This window comes from Anas acuta, chromosome 13, assembly GCF_963932015.1.
Source record: "Anas acuta chromosome 13, bAnaAcu1.1, whole genome shotgun sequence".
In the NCBI taxonomy this organism is placed as follows: Eukaryota; Metazoa; Chordata; class Aves; order Anseriformes; family Anatidae; genus Anas; species Anas acuta.
This window is the reverse complement of record NC_088991.1, coordinates 14,526,775-14,548,117: the sequence shown is the minus strand read 5'-3', so window position 1 is coordinate 14,548,117 and position 21,343 is coordinate 14,526,775. Positions and strand designations below refer to the sequence as shown.

Here is a 21,343-nt window from a genome sequence, read left to right as displayed (position 1 = left end):
TCACCCTAGTTTTAAAGGAATCTCATTTTTGGCTGGCACAATTTCAACTCTTTAATTCCCAGAAGCTCAACCACAAATCCCTCTTCTCCTCCCACACAGCTGCTCCAGAACTCCCTGAGCTCCTCTAAGGCAGCAGCTGAGCAGGCCTCCTCAGGAAGACACAGGGCTTTGCTTGCAGGAGATCCCCATCTCCCCAGACCATCTCCCAGCTCCAAAAAGCCAATTTGTAAAAATCTTCACATTGATTAAGAACAGACACTCCCTGTGAGCTTACCAAACCTCCACCCTCCCCAGGCTCTGCACATCACTGCCCACAGCAACTCACTCCTTGCTTTTCCCACACCATGTTCAAGGGAGCATGGGCAGAACGGAGCATGTGGAACCTGGCACAGGCAGGGCCCCTGAGACCACTAGCTGTGAGAGGAGTCCTCAGCCTAGGAATGTGCAGCAGTCCCATGAAGCCACAGCACTGGGTTCTAGCTCAGAGCCTGACCCTCCCCAACATTTGTTTTTAAAGAAAGCAGGTATTAGAAACAGATAAAATGATCACAACGACAAGAAGAAGATAAACCAGGTACTGCCCAGCCAATAATTAAGAACCCTGCCTTTTGGTTTCCCCGAGTCTTGCAAATACAGAGCTTATCCCAAACATCTGGCCATCAAGCACAGAGATGAGACAAACAGCCTAACAGAGGGATAGATGTCAGAGACCAACAAAGCAAAATTTAACGTGGCAAATAAAAGGTCGAATGCAGCCTCCTGAGAAGAAAGTGTCACTGTGACTGGGAGGAGAAAGGAATGGAAAAGTCAAAAGATGTTTTCAGACTGAGAGCCTAGAAATACATCTACCAACCATCCTCATGCATTAGCACGTTTATTTTAGGTGTCTTTGACAAAATCTGGTAGTCCCAACAAAGCAAGCAGTTGGCATGTCAGGGAGACAAGGGCACAGCACTGCCTGTAGGAGCAACCACCCCCAAGAAAACCATGTTGTTTGCTTTAATGTGGCTGGACATCACATTGGTTACAGCAGCTGTTGGTTTGTTCATGAACCAAGCACAGCTCTAACTGGCGGGTCATGGAGGAGTTAAACCCTCGTTCTGCAGAGGCTCACCATGTACTTTACACTCAGTCACCCACTGGCTATGGAAATACTCCAACACACGCCAGTCTTTAAGGGATGGGGGACTCTGTGCAGCTCTGTCTGCTAGAAAAATCAAAATTCCTGGGGCTTTTTTTCTGGCCAGTCTCATTACTTTTTCCTCATGGCGCAGTAAAGCCTAGAGAGGTTTCAGTCAGAAACTGCGGCCATTATGCACTAAATACTGCTACACTCAATAGCAAAAAGGCAACCCTTGACCGGAGCACTTCCCTCCCTAATATGAGACACTGGCACAGGGAGAGTCACAAAATCTTTCTGGAAACCCTTGTTCTTCCCTTGGGAAGAACAAGATGAGAAGATTTCGTAGTTAAAAAACATAGCACACATTGTAATAATACACAGGAGTCGACTCTTAACTGTTCTGTTACGACCATAATAAGCCTCCCAGGCCAACCCAGTGTCAAGCAACACACTCCAGTTGGGCACTGGCAGGACTTCTTCACCCTTTATGTGCTCAGAACAGCACTGTGCCACCTCTAGGCCCCATCCCTGCTGTGTTACATCAAGGGCTGTTTGCTGCCATGTCCTTGCTTCACCCTGAGCCACACATAGGGAAAAAAAAAAATTAAAAATCTACCCGTGGTGAATTTTTTGTCCCCTGTGGGCTTCCACCCACCCAGCAGTACTGATGTCCAGTCAGGGTCAGTCAGCTTGTATCTGACCATGTATTCTTACCAGTCATGTGAAAGATCCCCACAAAATTTCTTTTAATAACTTCTGCTTCACAGATGTTACACATCTTAAGGCCCCCATCACAGCACAGCATTCAGCAGGGAGCTGCCATCTCATTCAACACACAACAAAACAGCAAAAGTCATCCTGTTTGAAGCAGAAAAAAAACATCCAAATCACAAAGCACTTCTAAATAGGACCCACACAGCAGCTCCCAGGGGCAAGACAGGGCACTGAACCCTTTATGAGTCGCAGCTACCTGTCTGCATGAGCGAGGGCAACTGTCCCCAGAGCCTTTGCTCAGCAACATGGTGACCAGCCCCCTGGGATGCTATCCCCCAAGGCCGTTGCAGCTGTGGGGAATGGACTTGCCTCAGTAAGAGCCTGCCACAAAACACAAGCCAACATGCAGCCCCACAGACCCTGGGCTCCAGCCACCTAACCTGGCTCTTTGTGTAGAGGACACCCCCACTGTGCCTGCAGTCCCATGTGCAGAGGAGCCCTCCGTTGGCTTGGTGCCTTCTACCTTCCCTGTTTGGAGCTGTGCTACCACTGAGGAGGTGATTAGGTCCTTCCCGAACCCTTTGCAGGCTGCTTTCATTGATGTGCCCCACAAACGTATTCTACCTCACTTGCCAAAAACATACAAGAGCTATAAAAGAGGAAGCCATCCTTCAATAGCTCCTAAAGTGACTTTTGCTCCCTTCCCTATAAAGCTGCAACATAAATTAGGGCAGAGATGGGCTGCTAAGGGAAGCTCCTTTGTCCCTGTTACATTAGAAGAGAAACATAATTGTTGGCTTTCCATCAGCCAGCAGGAGCAATGGCTACAGTGCCATGCCAAAAGGATTAGCACCTCTCTGTACTTCTTTGTGGACAGCTATGATCTGCTGTTCTCCAAGTCAGTGTTTCTTTATTACAGCATCTATCAAAAGAACACCATTCATTGTTTAGAATATGCTCCTTATTTCACATTGGAAAGGGAAAATGATAGGAACACAAGGGCTCAAAGTTTGGAAGATGAAAAGGAAAACACAATAAAGACAGTCGTCTTTGAGCTTACGAGACTGTGACATGTCACAGCTGTAAGCACTGAATCATCTCCACGGTATACCTTGTGAACCACTTCCACTTCAAAAATAAAAATAAAGCGCTAGGTTTCTTTATGTGCTTGATAAAATCTGCAGTGCATGGCATTGAGTTGTGTCACGTTATTTCCCTCACAGGTGACCTGGGAGGAGTTTTTAGAAAATCGATTTCTGTTTACTTTCATATGTTTCTTTACAATGGATAAATAAAGTCCGAAGGATCCTTCCCTCCCTCAAAATCTCCTTCCGTTCTCACCCACTGCCCTCAACCTACTTTATTTTTCAACAGCATTAGGAACATTAAATACAGTCTCACACCTGTATATTGACTGGTCTCACACACATGTTTTGATGTGTTCCATTGGATGGAAGGACTAGGAACAGAAAGCCAAAATTTGTCTTTTCCCATGCGTTTATGAGAGCCCAATATTACGGCTGCCTCACAGGCTATCAGCCAGCTCCAGTGCCTCCCGTCCAGCCAGCCACAGCAACAACTTGCACAGCTCCTGCAGGTCCTCCCGTGCTGCATGGCTGCTGTGATGTCTCACCATACCAGCCTGCAGGCAAAGCAGTTACTGTTGCACAGAGCTATGCATATGTCCACCCGTTCAGATTTTCAACTGCAGGAACTACTTCAGGTGGGGTACTAGGCAATAAACATCCAGGGCGAGCCTACCGGTTCTTACTAGTAGTGGCAGAGCTGATACCTGGAAGGTTCCTGCCTTTGCTTCCAAGGAAGAGACAAGCATACAAAAATCCCCCAAACCAATGCAACATCCAGAAAGTAAAGAGTTAGCAACTTGTGTATTTCACCTGGACATTGAGCTTCATTATTTTTGTGTCCATATGACTGTGAGGTAGAATTGGCCCTCTCTCCACCAGAAGGTTCAGAAAGACGAGCTCTGAATGCTCACATGGAACCAGTGACCACCATGACAGCCCAGCCTTCACTCTAACAGCAGCACAAAGGATTTCTCACAACCCTTCTTGCCCAAAATCCAACAGCAACAGGATGAGCATATCCTGAGCCTCTACAAGTGGGCCTATAGATGAAAACATTCTGCCTTGACACTGAAATTTTGAACAGCAATGAATTCACCATATTCCTCAGCAAAGGATTCCAGCATTAAGCACTCCTGATATGAAAGATGTACCTTTTTGAGTCTGTATATTCCTACCTCAAGGAATTGGGCTGCATTATGCCTTTCTTCACAGGGCCAAAAAGCATTCTATTATGAAATATCTGCTCCTATGTAAGTAGGTGCAAACTATAAGCATCCTACAGAACCTTAGTTTGTTTGATCCAAAGGTGTCTACCAGCATTTTACGTGCTCTCACAGCTGCTCTGCACCTGCTGTAGCATCCTTCTTAGAGGGTAAGCACCAGTACAGCGTCACAGCAAAAACTAATCCAGTAATTCCCTATCTGAATGAATGCCACTGGCTGGTAGCCTTTTCCAAGAATTAAAAAGGTGCAAAGACCTCAGTCATTTGGATTCAAAACTTGCTCCTTTACACAAGAGCAGGAAGCCAACAGGGTTTACTAGGTTGGGTGGGCAAGTGCACTCAAATCCTGAGTCTTGGTCTGTTTCCCCAGTGACTAGCATTTCTGCTCCTCCCTCATTTCTGCTAGAGATGAGGGAATTTGGGCTGTTTGAACCTGCCAGCTGTCCCTGTTAATGGTATGCTTTTGGGCTGCACCTTCCCTGGGAGCCAAGTCACCCGCACTCAGTGCGCTGCTCCCCACCCTGCCACCATGCCCAGACATTCAGCCTTGCAGCAGCCATTCCCCGACCTTCTTCACCGATAAGTACAGGTATATCCAGGTCTCCCTAGTTTTGTTTGCAGGGGCAGCTGCTGTCTCTGTATGGGTTTACCCTGGTCTAATCAGCAATAAACGGCCTAGAGGCACAGACCCACTTGTCCCCACGCACCATGAAGCGGGGAGCTGCAGAGAAGGGCCCGGTTGCTGCTGGGTCACTAGCCCAGGGCTGCCCGCAAAGCGTGGCAGGACTCCCCCGGGTGACTGGCTGAAGGAGTTCTGAGAGCCAGAACAAAGCCCAGAGCACTAACTATCTAACTGGTAATTACTTTCTGGTGAAGACTGAAAAATGGGTCATTAAAACCATATTAAACCGTTTTCATTAATACAAAAACCTGATTTACATTTTTTTTCCCACAGAGCCATTATGTTCCAAACACACTGCACGGATGATTTGTTTAATCACAACCACATGGAATAGCAATTTTAAGGGCCTGTGACAATCACTTTTTTAACCAGGAAACCTGGTTTGCAGTAATTGTCATGTTTTCTGTTAGCCACCCTTCCCACTGCTGTCATAAACCTGCTTCTTTCTAAACACACTGCCTTCCTAGTTGCACATAAAAGCAGCACAATCCACTGATACAATTAATAACACTGAATATTTAGGTCAACGTCAGTTCTATTAATTTTATCTCTTAAAGACTCGCACATTTTCTAAACAAGTCTAGCCCTTTGGGGGGTTAAACTGTAATTTGCAGTCTGGTTGCAAGTCCCTATCACATAATAGATCAATTAGGTTGAACACTCTAGTATATTAATCTTATTCACACATAGTAAAGGCAAATATGGCTAATTACTGTATTACAATATTGCCTGCTTTTCCCAAATATGTATTAAGGAAAAGGGGAGTTTATTACATTGAACTATCAAATAAAATTATCTTGATATTAAATTGACAGTGAAGATGAATGCTTGTATTAATCCATCTTTTTTTCCCCCTTAAATCAATATCCATTGGAAGATCTGTTTATCATTATTAATGTGTTGGATCTTTAGGAGACTGTTTCATATCAAGAACTCAGCACTTCCACTTACAGCAGTTTCATCACGGCATTCTGTTAAAGAGTAGCTCAATTTCTTTTACCACATCTATCACCTTTACGTTTGTATTTTCAGGTTATGAATTAATGGGTATGATTTCAGTGACTCCAGAGAAATACAGGTAGTTATCCAAGCCTATTTTCTGTGACTCTCCCTGCAAACTTGCATGGCCAGAGGGCTTGTCTCTATGATGAAATTAATTGAACTCAGTTTTCAAAACTTCCAAGTTGATCAAGATTGGCACCACATCTGAGCGGACAGCGGAAACAAGGAAGACTCATGGTCAGCATTAAGTTTACCCAAGGAAAGCTGAAGTGAGCCTCATTGGGACTTGTCCTTGTCTGCACTCACTGATTAGCAGATATCAACTAATTCCATCCACGGGCTCATAATAAAATGGGACAAAAAAGTACTGTAAGTAGTCACCTAGTCTGCCTCAAGGCACTATGAAAAATTAGTTTAGATGCAACTAAATATCCTATCAGAGACCTAATTCTACTCCCTGTTCTGTCTCTGATCTGCTGTGAGACCAAGTCACTTCTTTTTCCCCTCCATGGTGATTTCCCCAGCTCATCTCACTTCATTCCCACTCAAGACCCCAGAAGGCATGAATTCTCCCTCCCACCTGCATGGCACCTACTACAATGGGTCTCAACAGGAACTGGTGCTCTAGGCATCACTGTTGTCAGATGTTACACACTATTAGTAGCAAAGACAGAACACAAATTAAAAGGATGGCTTGCTTAGAGCTTCCTTTAATGGTTTGCACATTTGAATCTTCCAGCAATAGCTCACAAGCTGTGAATTTGTTAAAGTGGAAACCAGGCCAATAAAAATAAAGACAAAAATCTAAATGCTTCAGCTGCTGCAACAGAAGTCTTGTATGAAACACCTGACAAATGTGGAGATTAATTTGTCCATATAACAGACAGTAAACTCAACAAAAATGTTACTTAAAAAAAAAAAAAGGTGCTATTTCCTCCACCCTGCTGCAGCATATGGAACAGCTTGGGTTTCCAGACTCATTTTGTGGGACACCACTGAAAACAGGTTTAGTTTTTCGAAGAACATGCAAGTGTTTATGATAAGCACCTATACATCCCAGAAGCCAGTCACTCTAAGACAGCCTCTACACCACACGGAGCACGTTGGTGTGATTATTTATAAGGTTCCAGATACATGCATGCTCCCACATGCAGGAAAGAGGCACAGCCATGGAGGATGCAGGAGCCAAAACATTGATTTCCTGTCTTTGGCTGACATCATGGGTTTACTATCTGCTGTTGGAAACATCCTTGCTTGAAAGCATTTACCAGACTTCTTGTATCTCTTCTTTACAAGCTTTGTGAAGATACGCTACTCTCAGGTGATCCACAAAATAAAATGTTCCATAATTGATTCTGTTGAGCTTACACAGCTGCATGCATTATAAATTATTTCTGCCTTGAAAAACATTATAACATAGTCTGAGGCTACACTTGGTCTTTTCCACTCATGACTGGAGCTGTTCCCAGCTAAAGCTGCTTCAAACATGTAGCTGTTCCATACGCAAATCTCATTTCTAGAGCAATTCATCAAATGTCAAGGATAGGTGGGGTTCTCCTTCTCCTCCCACAGGCCCTCAACTTAAAACCCTCCCTAGATTTATTTATTTTTAATGACTATCAAGTCTAAAGAGTACATGGCCAAAGATATCCAAACGTTTGCTGTGGAAGACCCAGAATACAAGTAACAATGCAGAAAGCTTTTGCTATTTGTTTACTTATCCTATTTGTTTACAGAGGAATCTGATGATCTCTGCTCTCACTTTATTAAGAATTGATTATTCAGTTAAATCTGTTCTGCTCTTTCAAAGAGTAATCTCAGAAAAAAAAAAAAGTCAAGTTCTAGAAAAACTGTGTAAATAATCTTTTTGTTTCCCTTGATTGGACCAAACTGCAAAAAATGAATAGTGTAATCATATATCATACTAAGCAAAAGCTTGGATTAATCATTCTGTGGCAGAAGCATGACCTGCAATAAGGTTATTGTCTTCATAGTGTCAGAAGTTCCAAAGGACCCAGATTTACCCCATTTAAAAGAACTCTAACACTTGAGGATGCCTGAAAACAGGATAGCTGCTCCAGGAGAACCTCCCAGACATGGAGACATCTCCCACTTCCCAGAGACACTTCTGCTGGGCAACAGCACCCAAATGTGTTCATTGCTGAGCACTGCTGTGCAGGACAAAATGGCTGTAGGAGCTGAAATTTGCTTACTTCCATCACTGTCCAGGGTAAAAAAGTAATCAGCTCCACCAGATTTATATTTTCATGCAAGAATGCATGCTCTCTTCTATAGAGAACAGCATTTGGGGAACACCAAAGGCTTTCTGCAGTTACAAGCATAGGGTTTGCTGATGCCAGAGTACTATTAGACTTTCAAGCTTCTGCCTTGGCTGTATTCACTTGGTTGTATATAGCATCTGTTTTCCTTTGAATTTGGCATCTTTTGCATAACTCAGGTAAACCCATTCTACACTGATGAGTGTCAGTGAGCCTTGAACTCTATGATCAGACAGGGATGAGTATATCCAGTAAGCCCTTGGCCCAAAACAACTGCAAGCAGACGTTTAAAAGCAAGGTACACCTGTTAAAAAGTTAACTGGTTTTGGAATGGCAAATATTAGGTCTTTGTTTTTTGTGTGCACTTTTACAATTAAAATCATTTGTCATCAAAATGATTATTTGCAGACCATTTGCTTATGACACAGGACCTCTGAGTCTTTCCCACATTTTTTTCAAGAAATGCAAGAATAAAACAGGAAAGACACAGGCATGCAAGTTGTTGCTACTGGACATTCAAATGGGCAGTTTTCAGGATTTACCTTTGCTCTGCAGAAGTTCTTCATTGCACGTTATTTTTAAAAATACAAATAACCATCACCACAGAAAGACATTTTTAAAGACTCCAAAGGAGACAAGCAGACCAATAATCAGGAAATCAAAGATGATTCATACAAAACACACAGGAGATCGTTTGGGGGATTTTGTAAAGTATCTTATAGAAGAAAAATTAACATTCAAACAAAAGTTAAACTAATGTGAGTGTTGGCAAGGAACTGTAAGAGTTAACATTCTCTTCCTCCATTAAGCACATCAAGAGTGTTCTTTTCCTAATGAGTTAACCTCTTATTATTCAAGTTTAATGGGGACACATTTGTTTAACCCTATAGCCTCAGGAGTCAGAATTTCTGGTGTTAATTATATTGCATATATGCAGACTCCTGGCTGGCAGTGTGAAATGGCAGCTCCTGCTAAACCTTGAAACTAGGAATCTTCAGTAAGCCTTGGTCTATGTCACAGAAGAAATATACCTGAAGGTTGTAGCTCCCCACAGTTCCTGGGGATCCAGACATTGTCCTCAGAGCAGGGTAGTGAGCAGCAAGCTTAGCACACAGCTGTATTCCTAGTTTGTCTAGCTGCCTAGTTTGGACTTGCGCAAGTTGAACAGGCATGGGGCTGCCAGGAGAGTGCTTCACAAGCAACAGGGCAATGTTGCCTTTTCTTTGTTAGGAAAGGGAAGTGATCCAGACAAATCACACACAGGTGTAGAAATTCCAACTGGGACTTCCAATGTTAACCCAAATGCATGCAGAGCACGCTTCTCTGCTAAAACATCCCTACTAGTTTTGTTTTCTCCTTTCAAGACAGAATTATTTAGCACCAGGCCTCTCAGGAAGAGCCCACACTGTAGCACCACAGAGATGCTTAGGCAAGCAGCCAGCCCAGGAGATCAGGAACCATTAACTCTGTCAAAGAAAGAACAGGGATACTTCTGGCCTGTATCAGCTCTGACATGGAGGTCAGGCTTTTTTCTTCACACATTCCAGCTACTTCACATAACAGTACTGAACAGAAAATGCAAGGGCTCAGGGATGAAGACTTATCCAACTCTTCCAATGATTTACTGGAAAAGATTGGACAAATCCCTTTTCTTCTCCCATTCTTTACATCTCCTACTTCTGGGGAGTGCAACACTTTTTCATGGAGCTGTCTTTGTCAAGGCAGACAAGAAAAGTGCAGAGTTTCACATCTATCTTCACACTGCTGACCTCACAAGAAAAACCCATCTGATCCTGTGTGGGCCTGAAGACAGTTCTTGTGCTTCCAAGGACTTAAAAGAAAAAAAAAAAGAGAGAGAGAGAAGGCCCAGCAGAGCAAGGTGCTGCATATCTATTTCCAAGATGCCTGAGCTGGAAGCAAGACTGTCCCAGAGCACAGTGACAGCCTTCCCACAACTCACTCACCAGGACATGGATATATGATCCCAACTGACAGGTGAAAAGGGGATGCACATGAGATATGCAAACACACACCACATCAAATAGTGCCAACTGGAGAAAGTGGAAGGAAACAGCCCCCTCAGAAACCTCCTCCCTTACTTTTTGCAGATAAAAAGATGACATCTTCGTAAACACAAAGATATTCAAAGCCAAGGTTACACTGGTTATTCATTTGTCTGATGACCATACAGACACAGAAGAGCCTAACACCTGTGATAATAACATAGCAGATGAATGAAAGATGTAGAGGGATATACACAGATGAAGATGTAGCAGTTTCCTAAAGCCACTACTTGTTATCCCAACAGGGGAAAAAAAATAAATGTAGATGTGACAAGTTGGGAACAGGGAGCACACAATAAGTAGGATATTTCTTTTTTGTTTAAACTGACTTGCATCATGAAACAAAGATCTATAGTTGCCTTTGGTAATGTCACAGATTCAGCATCTCCCCTCTACCTTAGTTCTTTGCCAAATCTCAGAGCACTCAAAAGAAAGGAGGCTATTTGTAGTGAAACAGGAGTTAGCAGGAGGCTGATTTTCCATGTCATAGTGTGATAATTTGAAAGGACAGCAAAGGAGAACAAGTTGGTATTAAAATGGGAGATCAGGTCCAACTGCCTCCAGCACACAAACTCTGAGTTCCTCTCCATCAGGGAAAAAGCTGTACTTTAATCTCTGGAAGCCAAACTGCACCCTGCAGTTGTATCCTCCTTCACCATTTTAAGCTGTATACAGGATCACCCAGGAAAGCCATTCAATATCACAATAAGTTTAAGATTTTGTTTCCATTCCAAAAGATGGCTGGTACACACACAAGACTCTTTCAATCAAATCATGGAGATGTTCCTGGGCCTGGAAAGGCAAAACTTTTTCAGATGCCCACCAGCATAAACAGATGAGAGCTGCAGATCCAGAAGCTCCTTCTTGCGACCACCACAAGAACCCACTGTACTTGCACTCACTTGCAGATCAGCTGAGTCTACCATAACCCTACTGTTTCCACTCTGCTTATTGCAATGAATAAATATATCAATAATTAACAGCAAGTAAGTAGATCATTTGCACTTCTGTAGGGCTCTTCCTCCAAGGAGCTCGTTAACAGCACAACAGCCTTGCAAGAGCCATTGTTGTCCCATTTCACAGATAGGGCTGTCCACCATGTCCAGCAGTGAAGTGCCACCTCTGAGGACCCTGAGACAACCCACCAGCAAGGACAAGTTGATGCTGAACACCCATGCTCCACCCACTGGGTAGCACTTCATCTAAGGGAAAAATGCCAACAGCACAGGCTGCCTTACCAGCTCCCTTAAAAGCAATAAATTACTGTAAAGCCCAAGAGACTTGTGAGAGAAGCAGATTCCTTTCTGTTGTGCAATGCTGTAGAAAGACAAGGTTTTTGGGGTGGTAGGCAGGGTCGAGCACCAGGGAAAATTGGTTATTTCTAAATAACTGTACAGCCATGCATGGCTTGTGAACCATGGTTAATTTAATACCCACACGTGCTCATTAGAGCTATTCAAGCGCCCACTGCAATCAGCTTGTTTACACTCTTATCAATGACAACTTTCAGATTATTACTTTAATTAAGAAAGCCCCTTCATTCGTTGGGATTACCAAAACACTTTCTCTTCCACTGGGGGAAAACAAGCAGTTACTGGAAGATGACAAGCTAGTCAGTGCAGCTGCAAGGCACAGTGTGGGGTTCATGCCTTGTGGAGAAAGGCAGGGAGACAACACCAGATGCCTCTGCCAAGAACAGCAGAAAACAGGACTGCGATAAACTGGGACAGACTAGCTGTGGGTGGCTTTGTGACCTGCAGTCAGCGCCCAGTAAGCTTGACAGCAAGCCCTGTTGCACCATGTTCACTTCTGAAGACATGTTCTGTCAGAAAGAGCCCTGCAGCATCTTTCTAGCAGGCCCTGATGCTCCCAGCAGTTCCTGAGTGTCCCACACAGCATGGCACAGAAATGCTCACGCTCAGGCATCCCTGAGTTTCCTCTGTGGCTGGACTATTGTCCTCATGCATGCTCTGCTAATTGGGGGCAAGGCAGGATGCAGCTAGAGCTGCCTTCAAGCACTGCCCTCCTCATGGTCTTCCCACCTCAGTGCCCTTGGGGACCACAAGCACAGTACTGTTGGTGCAGGACTGCTGGCAACGTGGGACTGCCCAGGAGCATCCCGGCCCCAGAGCCTTAAGGACCGGGTGCAACAGGGCTCAGCCACCACAGGGGCATCAGTGGCTCTGGGCATAGCAGCTGCCTCACTCCAGCACCCACAGAAGGGACTCATGAAGAGCAAGAAAATGCATGCAGAGGCAGCAGCAACTGCCAGCTGTGGCCAGGTCCCAACAGAGACATGCTCTCAGCCCTGCAAGCCAAGAAGCAGAGAGCAGGCTCAGATCCCGCCAGCTACAGGGGTGCCTCCAACCCATCAGAAACAGGCACTGGGGCACCAGATCCTCATCATCTCCTTATGAAGGCTCCCCAGAGGCCTTGTCTCAAGAGGATGCCCTTCAGTGATGCCAGCAGCATCAGGGCAGCAAGGATGCTAGCCAGAAGCAATCTGTACCCACCATCAGCCAGTGCTTCTTGCTCAGGCCCCACATCCCTCAGCACCAACCCACTGGTGACCCACCAGTAGATGAAAGTTTAGTTTGAGTTGACCTGATTTTATCACAGTAATAATTCCTTACATATCTTGTTAGATACTAAGTTCACAACAAAACTGCTTGCAAGTCAAAAATAGCATCCAATTATCTTCAGTTTCGGATGGAGCAGCACTCAGCTGCAAATGAACGACTGATTAACAACTGGTTAACTCCACCAGCATTTCATAACATCCTCAAGTACTATCTCTCAGTGGCATATGTGCCATTATTTCCCAGGAGGGGATTTTAACATTGTTACCATTTTATAGAGCTAAAAAAGCTGTGTTAATAAAATACATAATTGAAATGTACCCCCCTCTTTTCACACTAAAAAGCTATAAAACTTCTGCACTCTGTCCTAAATATTTTTTTGTATTGTATGGTTGTAACTGTTCCCTGAAACAAGCTTCAAACTGACACATAAATCAGTATATTTCTTTAGTGGCTATTTCTGTAAAGGCAGTCAAGTTAATCTAGGTTATGGCATCTGACTACAAAGTATCCTACAGATTGCTTTTATACATTTGCCAAATACTTTCCAAAATGCAGCATGGAAGAAGTAATAGATAAAGACCAAACACTGAAAAAACACTAAAAAATAATATCTGTCTATTTTTCCCAGCACACCAACTTTGTTTTTTTCCATGTGTAGTTCCAATTTTCCAGTATTAATCTCAAAATCCACTTTCTCCCCATCTTTTTTTTTTTTTTTTTTAAATTGAAGCCTCAGCTAGCAACACAGAGGAGATTCTCTTATAGCCTCAGCAGACACTGTAATAAAAAGTTGTTGAAAGAAGAAACCTTGTACAAACTGCTGTGAACGAAGAAGCTCAGCTCTGAGCAGGCTCTGCACAGCCTGGGTATGAGCAGAAGTGCTTCAGCCATCCACCCGGGCCTCTTCAATCTCTTTTTCCTTTACATTATCCAAGGTTTGTTCTACAAGCTAATAGCCAGAAGAAGCTAAATAACTGACTCAATTTCCCTCCCTTTACAGATTTTTGCTCATCTTTAATGCTGACACTGAAGTCACTGAACTACCTGAGCAAGTTCTGCTTTACTGCTCCAAACCACAACAGCTTGAACTCAGTGGTAAAACATCCCCTGATTTTAGAAAGTCTCTGTTTCTCTCCACACTAAACAGCAACTGCTCCAAAGAATTCACATCCCCACATCCCAAGGGAGTAAGCCAGAGGCCCTCACAGAGTACCAGCTTTTGGAGAAAAAAATATTAAAAAAATCACGTTTGTTCTCTGCACAGCCAAGCCCTGTCAAAACCTCTTTCCAGGTTACTGGTAAGTGGCCAGTCTCTTGCAAATACATGTCTATGCTAATACTTCAGGCAGAAGAGATTCTAGAGAAGCCCGCCACAGATAATGTGTCTATAGCAAGGCCCGAGGTGTTAAGGCCAGCCAGATTTGCCTTCCAGGGCCCCACCTGCCTTCAGGAAGCACCCTAGACCTATTATCTCTAGCCCAGGACCTACACTGATATTCAAATAAAGCTCTTCTCATTTCAAGGCTGTCTCTTATCATCCATTCCTTGGATCAGGGCTTTGTACTGAATTTACAGAAATTACAGTACAGCCTGAGGTTAAGGAGCACTGAGCAAGAGTAGGAAATCAATGAAGCCTCTTCCCTCCCTCTGTGAGGCAGAAACCTTGCACAGTCTCCTTTCACCTGCCTCCCCCCTGGCACCTGCTGCTGGGAGGGATGGCATCCTGCTCACCTGTTGCCAAGCTGCTGTTCCTGCAGGAAAGGCAAGAGCTTCATGGAAAGACCATGTGCACTGGCATTTCATGCTTAGACTCCTTGTTAGATACAAAACTTAAACAGCTTCTGAAAACTTCTCAATTCCTTGTCAGGTAGGAGAAGAGCAGGAGTGAGTTGTCATCACCAGGCTACAGGCATCTTCTGACAGAAAAATCCTTCCATGGGAGTTCACTAATGCCCAGGATCTGTAATTCTGGTACCATGGCCTGGAAAGGGTGCAGAAACACCAGTCTGAAGACCCTGATGGGCAGAACAAACAAAACATAAATATAACTCATGTTCCACAACAGAACTCCCAAAACAGTCTCCGCTGATCCAGCCTGCTCCTCCCATTGCCAGCGGGAGCTCTGCCATCAGCTCGGACAGGATTAGGACTCAGCTTTAGATAAGTAGCTGAAGTGGAAACCACAGTACATGCGTTGCAACCGGAGACATTGGAACTGCAAGGCAGAAATAGAAAGCTCCAGGCCAAGTTATGTCTCCTTTATTCAGCCATCCTTCCCTCACCTCAAGCAAACACAATTCTAGCCACAAAAACAACCCATTTGCTGCTTAGCAGATTCTTAGTTGTTGATGCTGGATACCCAGAATTCACAAGCCATGTTTAGATGTAACTAGAGATCAGTCTCAAGGCAGGATCACAGAAAGGCAGACCAAGCAAGACAGCCCAGCACTGATGGCACCAACGTGAAAATAGGGTAACAAACCAGTGCTGGCACAGTACCAACACCAGCACGAAGTGCAGCAGGAAGACTAAGACCCAGCAATGAAAAATGTGTAGATGCTGTGGGCACTTGCAGTGTCCCAGATGTCCAAGTGGATCAGCACCGGAGTAGCAGGGATGCTGCGATCCTGGCGTAGGGCTGGAACAATGCAGGGCACAGACAGAGCAAGGGCTGGTCATTAAAGCTTGAATAGGCAGAAAGGAAAAGGAATCTCCTAATCATTTCCTTTAGCCATCTCAGCTCCCCTCCCATCCTTCCACCCCCCTACCCCCGCCTCCTGGCCTTTTGAAGATGCTTGCTAATAAGTGTTAACGAGTTGCCTGACAAAGGAAAGGAGGGGGAGGGGGACGACACTGATGAGGAAGAAAAGGGACCAGACGAAGGTCTAAGAATGCTACAGTGGATTCTGGATGTAAAGGATCCCCGGGACAGGACCCCTCGCCCTGGCAGGTCTATTTCAAGAGCTGAACTCTGAAAGAGTTTTCTTCCTTTTTAATGTTTTATTTTTTGCACACCACATGTCTCCTTTCCTTTCTTCCAGGCCATCTGGGACATGCCAGCAGCTCACACACACCAGCTCACTCCTGTGTCCGTGCTGCCACCTTCTTCAATTCCACCACTTGTTTTCTCTCTCTCTCCATTTCAGACCTCTCTGATGTGGGCAAGGACACAGCTGCACACACTAAAAAACCCTAGGCTGCCCCATCTACCCTGTCCTTTCTGGCAGCCACAAGAATACAACTCTCCCACAGCTCAGGCAAAACTCACAAAACAGTCTGCATTTTCCAATTATCTCTACAGCAGCTGCTTCTTCCACCTTGGAGGATTCATCATCTTTGCCATACTCACACCATACTGCCTGAAATGCTAGTGTTCCCATTCCCCACAGCACTCACCATTTGTATAGAAAGACTGCAGCTCCTACCGGAGCTTTCCTCTGGGCACCATATACCGCTATTCCTCTGTCCCAGTAAGAATCATTGACTTAGCATTTCATATCCCTTTTTCACTGAACCAACAGCTACAGAAGGTTGTGAGACAGCAGAGACATCCTTTCCCATAAGAGAGAGCTTATCCCATCCAGGTTCAGCTCCATTTGGATGGCTCCATCACACCGGTTGAACAGCCTGCCTTCCTCATAAGGAATCACAACACTAGGAGGGGGTGTCACAGAGTCCAGAGACTACAACCACTCCACTATTGTCTTCAAGATGAGAGCCTTTAATTGCCAAGGACCTTCTCAACCCTTTAAGAAGGACCACTATAAAAGACTCCAGAGGAGAATGCAAAGAATGGTTTATCTCAGCCAAGTTCATAACAGACTGAGCCACAACTTCTTACAACCAATACCCCCAAGCAGCAACACTACCTCTCTATAAGGGTTTTCTGCTACTGCAGCCTTATATATACCTCTCCCCCACCTCCCCCACCAGCAACCAGCTTATTTCTCCCAGCTGGCCCACCTCTACTCTCCACAGATCACTACCTGCAGCACAGAACTTCCTCCAGCTGGTGCTAAGGGGCTGACTAACTCCTTCCCTTCCAGCCACTGGAGGTTTGGAGCAGCATGTGACAGCCCTCATCTGCACTTCCTCTTTCCAGTGCCTCTAAGATGAAAAAGGTCTGGGCTGCCGTAGACACATAAAAGGGCCCTTCCTACAAAAGAAGGTTATCTGGATGTTCACTTCATTTGGCTACTCATTGTCCTCATTTATATTCCTAAAAGCAAATTCAAGCTTCCAAATGCAAACATGGTTCAACTTTTAAATCTCAGCCCTGAGGAATCTCCCCCACCTGCAACTGACTCCTGTTGACTACAGACCTCTCCCCACTTCTTGTGCCAGCAGAGAGAAGGCAAAGCTCTTACAGCATTAGGAGATATTTGTGTCAGCTGAATCTAAGTTAAATGGAGTTACACAGCAAATGAATTTGACCTATAATTTTGATTCCCACAAAGTACAACTGAGACCCTCAACATATGGGTCTTTCTTAAGGAAGTGATTTTCTGAGAACAATAGTGAACTTGAAGAGACTGACAATGTCTCTTTAGTGGTTTGGCTAGTAAAAGAAGGTTATCAAGTTGTCCCGGGGGGGCGGGGAAGGAGTGAACTCTGAACTAGACATTCAATTTTTGAACTGCCAAAAAACATCAATTTAGTATCTAATCAGATTGTTGTGTTTTTACTCATTCATACTCAATTCATCAAGAAAAGTGGTTCATTAACCTAAAGAACTAGGCATAAAATTTATATATTGACTACTCTGTTTTATTGCCAAAGCCTACTGTACTATACTTCAGTTTTATGTGCATTGTAATAAAAAGCATGTGTGAATTCTCATATTTGAAAACAGTTGTGCATCCGTGTGGTTTGAGTTAATGCTTTTGAAAACATAGTCTCCACACGATGCTATCTGAAAATAGAATCTGCTTACGATAAAACTTTAACTCTTGAGATCTGGCATAATAGCATTTTATGATAAAAAGAAATCAATTTTTGGAAAAGGAAATTTTGTCATGTGCTCAGAAAATGTTTGTGTGTTTTTTTTTTTCATCAAACTTCTAAGGAGGCATAATAAAGATATTAAAGGGACCGATTTACTGCAGTACAAAATAATTTCACCTTTACCAAAGAGAAGAAATACCTTAGACATAACAGCATGGGAAGAATTTGGCAGCCCCAGTCAGATTGAATTCAAAAAATAATTCTTATATCCTACCCTATAAAGGAAGAAAAAGATATTTCAGCCCTGGTACAGGTTAACACTATTCTACAGTTGCATGTGTGTATTATATACTGGGAAACTGGAAATGTGCTGTTGGCAAATGGAAGAATTAATCTCTGCATTCTTCATACATAATGAAGTCTGTAGTTGCAAGAGGATTATGAATCAAACATTTGTTCCCATTTAACTGAATCTATTTATTGACAGCAAATATCAGCAGCAGAGATATGAATAATATTCAGTTTGTATTTTTCAGAAAACCATCAGAGCACAAGACCTCCTGCAATTAATGAAAAGAAGATGAAGGTAAATGAAGCTGTAAATATTTGTGCAACATCACATTCACATTACTTATGTATGGAAGAGTAGTACTTATGTCAAATGATGGGTATAATTTTAACCATTCAGATCTCCATATTTTTTTAGACTAGCTCTGTGTACTTTGAGGATGTGCTAATCCAAGAAGCAGAATGTTTACATTGCTTGGGGTCTAACATATAAATAGAAGTGATATATCATCTTCATTTGCTTCACTTGTAACAGGTGCTACCATCTCTAGTCTTCACCAAAGGTCAAATGCAGCTTTCTTAGAAACACTGGGCTCTATTATGTTAACAGACTTAAATGCAATTTTTTATTTTACTTTATTTTTTTTCTGCTAAGGGAGACTTCTGTTTAACAATCAATATCACAATATGGCCTATTGTTAGAACAAATTACCCAGTCCGTTAATTACACAGCTATCTTTCCATCAGCTAGGAAAAGAAAAAAAACACACACACAATTACATACACATCCCAAGTAACCTGTTGTCACAGAATGGTCAAAATGAATGGTGATGCAAACTAGTGGTGTAACTCGCTCCTGAAATTAACCAGAATACTCTGGGCCCATTTGTCCAAAGAAGTCAGTGGTCTTCTCGTGTGACTGATTTTCAGTGACAAATCCGAAGTAGTTGTCATATTCTGAAGTCACTCACCCTGCCCTCCAGGGTAAGCCTGTCTGAATTAGTATTTGGGTCCAGGTAACAGGAGCTTGACTCTTCTACTCTCCAACCCTGGGGTGCTGTACCAGTGCTGAATCGCCATCCTGATGAGCTGGTTTGGTTGTTGCACCTAGGCGCTGTCATCATGGATGTCCTTGAATCAGGCCCCTGCTTCTCAATTCTTCCTATGTGTAAAAAAATTCCTGTGATTAAGGACCAGAACCTGGAGCTTCCCTTCTCCAGGAAAGACACCTGGGCTCCTGCATTCATACTGGATCAGTGTAGCAGTATTTAGAGACACTAAATTAATGATTTGGCAAACCAGCCATCACATGGTGACAGAAACTCCAGTCCCTGGTGACATTGTATCTTGACTTCAGTTTTCTTTGAGTAAGTCAAAATAATACTCAGCTATATATGGTCATCTTCTGAATATTTCTGGGTATTTCCAAATGAAATAGCAAGGGCCATACATCCTTTTTCTTGATTTTGTCAGACTTCATTATTCCAGCCAAAAAAATGCTGGAAAAACAAACAAACAAACAAGTTTTTATATAGAAAGATCAGCACAGATTAAAGCATAGATTGGATTAAAATCATTGGAAGAATGAGGACCTCATGAAAAACAAGTGTACGGTCCCCCTGTGACAAGATATGAGAATTCCAGCAAAGCCTGGAAAACCTTCTGTCGCATCTGCTTACCTCTGCCCCAGACATGTTCCCCTTCGGTGTAAGTGGGAACCTTTAACCCTAACCTAAACCAGGGATCTTTCACACCGCTTGGGCAGGATCTAGTCACACAGCTAAGCCAGCCCAACACTCCCCCTTACACATTCAGATCAACAGATGAACATTATCAATGGTATGTCTGCAGGAGGAGGCACAGACGTTCTCCTGCCCCTCAGAGGAGGTTATTAGCTCAGCCCCACACTAAGTTAATTCTTCTTGACCAAGGCTGGCCTGGGTTTAACCAGTTCAGAAAGGTGGTATATAGCCAGTATCCTAGAAAGACTTCAGTCTATATCAGATTTGCATTTTTGGGACTGGAGCTTCCAAAGTGGCAATGGACAAGTAACAGCCTTCATCTGATGATTCCCAGCTGGACTGACTAGAGAGTCACACGATGAAAACATGCTATAGAGTATATATGTTGGCTCTGATGTTGCTTCCCTTTGCAATCTCTCGTCGGTTAAATGTTGCCCTTATTGTTTGCTGTTAACAGCTAGGATACAAATTGTTTGCAGGCGTCTATTTCAATCAATCTTGCTACAGCTATGTGGGAGGATTCACTGCTCACAGAGCGCTATTATTCAGGGAGTTCAAACACCTGTATCACAGCACTCTGCCTCATGCCAGGTCAAGACAAACAAGCTCCAACAAATACCTGTTTTGGTCTTGGTTAACGTGTCTGTTCAGAAAAGCTGGAGACATCAGAAAGATTTAAGCGTATACATAACACTAAGTGTACATCTAAGAGTTTTCCTGAATACATGTCCCTCACAGCCTTGTGATGATCATATATGTATCTTTGCAGAAACAAAATGTTAATGAGTATTCATCAGAATCCTTTTCCCTTCACATTAAAAATACTCTTTGTGCAAGTGTTCCCAGGAGAACAAGGAAGAGAGGATGGAGATTTCACAGCTCTCTGAAGGCTTTTATACAGCATTCATCCTATTTTGTCCAACTCAATAGTGGCTTTTGCTTCAACCACAAGTATACGTCACCATTGCCACTAACCCCTAAAAAGGCAGATATAGACTCACACTAAAAATGACAGCAATGAAGACGAACTTGGCTGAGTATCATGTAAAAAAAAGACAGAAAAGACTGAATGGAGGTCATAAAATAAAAATGGTAGAGTTACCAGGATTATAAGAACACAAAGAGAGCAGAAGGCCAGAGCAGAAGGCCAATCACTTCTTAAATAAGCCCAATGACAATCTCAGATAGAGAGTGCTTTTGGGCAGAGGATGAGTGAAAGAGGCTTGAGGTGGGAACAAAAACTGCCTCAACATTTTGCTTAGTGAGGTGTCCAGGAGCTGGTGCATCTTATTGATAAAGATATAAAATTACATCAAGATCACATCTGTTTCCCATCTTGCAATCCAGCAATCTGCATGCCCCAAATATTGACTAACCACCTCCTCCAAAGCAGCAGCACTCCAGAGCAGGCAGGCTGAGAGGCTGTTCTTTCTCAGGGAGCAGAGGTAACACTGACTGAAGTCTATACACACTGAGGCCAAAGAGAGTCTCTGCATTTGGATCTCAGGTTCATGCTCACACTGAAACAGGTTTCAACACGAACCTAAGACCATATGGTGTCCTTGACTCCAGTGAGTCATATTTTACTGGACAGTCAGTGTGACACCATCCTC

The 21,343-nt window shown here is 43.6% G+C and overlaps 1 long non-coding RNA gene across 4 annotated transcripts in view; it reads right to left on the bottom strand.

Annotated features, from left to right (window-relative positions):
- The window catches only part of LOC137863719 (uncharacterized), a 31,482-nt gene extending 14,835 nt beyond the window's left edge, over positions 1-16,647 (bottom strand). The window contains exons 1-4 of one of the 4 annotated variants that reach the window (XR_011101073.1): positions 16,153-16,647; positions 14,488-14,771; positions 13,564-13,698; positions 7,946-12,482 (exon numbers count right to left, since the gene is read on the bottom strand). This is a non-coding gene — a long non-coding RNA (uncharacterized lncRNA). Of the gene's footprint in view, positions 1-7,945; positions 12,483-13,187; positions 13,699-14,487; positions 14,772-16,152 lie in introns of those variants that run through there. The other 3 variants (XR_011101074.1, XR_011101072.1, XR_011101075.1) reach the window with 3 other exon arrangements.
- Between the last annotated feature and the right edge of the window lie 4,696 nt (positions 16,648-21,343).